Raw genomic sequence first — 3,578 nt, forward strand, 5'->3', positions numbered from 1 at the left:
TCACGTCTAAATTTGAGATATTGCAATTTTCTAGATTACCTAGACAAGAGGTAAGCTGGTTTTGGAGTTTTGTGTACCAAAATGGTGGGTTTGAAGAGTACGTTTTGGCTCTGAATTAATATATGTAGTATATCGACGGGTACGGTGCATATATGTTAATTATGTGTGTGAGGAATTGTTTATTTTTGGATGTATGATAGCTATGAAAATGTCAAGTGTTAATCAATGGTCCTTCCCACGCATGTTATTTTTTTCCAGCATGTAAGATCAATTTATGCTGTGTACGATTTTATGAAGTTTCCTAGAAACTTCCTAGATGTACAGTTGCATGTATTCTCAAGTCACTTGAACTAATTCAAAAAATAATCTGATTCTCATATTTTTTATATTTTGTTGATAGGTTATACATAGTGATTAATTGTGTAGTGTGGGTATACAAATGCAACTAGTGTGACACTTGTGTTATGCACAAAAATATTTATCATCTCATATGAACTATTACTAATTTTATATTTGAAGTGAATTGCTTATAGTTGAACCAATTCCTTATAATATCTAATTCGTAGAGGATTAATTATCTTGAAAGTAATTTTTTATTTTTATTTCTTGTTATCCTCTTGACACAATGATATATATATATATATGGTCTCTCTAAATGATTAATTTTCATACACATATATGATCTAGAGGTCGAGTCTACAAGGTTAATCAAAAGACATAACCTAGTTTGCACTCAAATTACAACTAATTGATAGATATTTAAAATGGTAAACTTTAAAAGAATTTTTGGGTATTTATTTTGCTTAAAATGAGCTCTTAATCCCTTCATTTCTAAAACCAATTTTTTGGTGCTATTAACTAATTCTTGATTTTTTTTTATCCACACCGTTTTTGATATTGTAACACTCTCATTAGTGACATGACATTTAGACCACATTTGTGAATTAAATAAATAAAAAAATTTATGATATTTTGTTGTATTTAATTTTTTAATAATTTAAAATTTTAAAATATTTAGATTATATTTTATTTTATTTTAATATTATTTTTAATATTTAACTTTATTACATTTTAATATTATTTAATATTTATTTTATTTTATTCATAAATTAAAGTATTTAAAATTTAAACTTGAAATATTTGAATTAAATATTTAAAATTTATTTTTTATCCAACAATAATATTAAATTTTAAAATATTCAGATAAAAAATATTTAAAATTTTATTTATTTTATTTTTAATATTTTAAAATATAAATAAAATAAATAGTAAAATTAATGAAAATAATAATGATATGAAAAATATTTTATCCAACTCACTAATATCATCTAAGTATCATATCATCAATTATAACGCAACATCATCAAAAATAGAGTACCAAAAAGTTCCAATAATTAATTAGCAGAGACCAAAAAATTGATTTTAGAAATGAAGAGACTAAAAATTCATTTTGAGCAAAATATAGGGACAAAAAATATATTTAAGCCAAATGTTAATTATGTAACGAAGAAATTATTTCATTTAGTACTACGAACAATGGGTGGGACGGATTTTGCCTTCTTCACTCCGCCTCTATCTTCTCAAGAAAAAATTGTATCTGTTCCTAATTTTTGCAAGGTTGAAATTTGGATCGCCATCTCCATCCATGACTCCAGATATTTTGGCCTCTTTCTTTAGCTACCAACAGAAGGGCCATCTGTTTTTGGTGACCACTGGTATTCAGCTTTGAGTCTTCGCAAGACATAAGTTTTATCTGATTTGTTTGAAGAAGACTCCACTCGTTATTTGTCCACCTATCTTAAGCCCCTTCCCAAGGTGTTCAATAACATGTGCCAACATACCTTGATTCCACATTGTGGCAGTCATGAGTATGTATCTGATAATGATGCTTTGCTCATTCATCATCTTCTTAACTGCAAGAGGCTGAATCTACCCTATGTCATTCTCCAGCACATGATTTGTGCAGCCAACAAAGACTACAGAAAGAATAATGTGCCTTATGGCATGGTCCTGACTAAAGTCTTCAGGCACTTTGGAGTCTCTCTTGCGTCTGAAACATCTCTGATAAAAATCTCCAAATTTTCTACCTAGAATCTGTCTCATATGCGCAAAACTTCTTCTGCTCAAACACCTACTCTTCCATCCTTTCCCACCTCATTAAAACGGAAAAGATTAGCAGTAAGACGACCTACCACAAATCCTATTTCATTCTCATCACCCCCTACTGATCCTGAGGAAACCACATAAAAAATCCCAACACCAGAACATTCCTCACCAAATACAGAACGTTCTCCACCACCTCCAAAACGTTCTCCAGAAAATATCCAAACTCCTTCCACCCTCTTTGCTCAAACATCCAGCATATCATCCTCAGCCATTCCCTCTTATTCTCAAACACTTCACTCCCCTACCCATGACTTTGGTAACTTCCTGTCTAATCCTCTTTTCTCTACTATGTCTCCACTATTTTTCTCCCCTCAGAAAACCAGCTCTTTCATCTTCGGCATCAGTCATTTTTTAAACTTTCCAGCCAATGTTGGCCCCTCTAACACATCTGTTGGTCCCCTACCCTCTGTATCATCCTCCTTTGCTTCTATTCCATCCATCTCTACAACGCATATTCCTTCCAACACCGTTGTTGCTACCACCTCTCAACCCTCCACTCACCTTCACTCTACTCCCACTTTAACTGCACCCTCCAACTCTGACATTATGGCTGCTCTTCAGATTATAATGGAACGACAAGTTCAGCACGATCAAGAAACTGCTTTACTAAGAACTTGGATGACAGACCACCTTGCTCCCAAGCTGGGAATTCCACCTCCTCATCCGATTCCTCCTCCTTCTCAAGTTCCTCATCCTGGAAAATCCTCATCTTCAGAAGGATCTTCTCCCTCCTTAGCTTCTTAGTTGTTTTACTATTGTCTTTTTGAATGACAAAGGGGGAGAATTAAGTTAGTTTTAATCTGTCAAAGCTTGATTATGTAGTTCTGCCAATACTGATGTATCTTTGTTATTAATTAAATGAAAAACTAGTTTATTACATACATTGTTTTAAATTCAGTTAAATTAAAAAATGCACAAATTGAGGGGGAGCTGTTAAAGCTCTTGTACATACTTTATATTAGAATCAGAATTAAAATTTAAATTAAAATGTTTGTCATCACCAAAAATGGGGAGATTGTTGAGACAAACTCTACATTTAAAGTTTTGATGAAAATAAACAAAGGTTAATTAAGAAAGTTAATTATGATTCTAAAATGTTATGTTAATTTAACATGTATTTTTGAGTGGATTTAATTAAGAACATAATCAAGCAAAACAGAAAAAACAACATCAAGATCATTCTGTATCAAAACAGAGAATGATCTCCAGCTTCAACAATTGTCCATCACAACATATTGGTCAAACTTTTTCTATCTCTTTAACAAAGAGTCTGCCCTGGAAATTATTCATATCTAATCAGTACATGGCAAGGAACAAGTAGGATTCATCCAAACTAAAAAAGGCTATTTGGTCTCAAAGATCAAAGGACTCAAAGACAGACAAAAGTCATGACAGTTTGCAAACTCCAATAA

Source organism: Cicer arietinum, chromosome 4 (genome assembly GCF_000331145.2).
Source record: "Cicer arietinum cultivar CDC Frontier isolate Library 1 chromosome 4, Cicar.CDCFrontier_v2.0, whole genome shotgun sequence".
Classification (NCBI taxonomy): Eukaryota; Viridiplantae; Streptophyta; class Magnoliopsida; order Fabales; family Fabaceae; genus Cicer; species Cicer arietinum.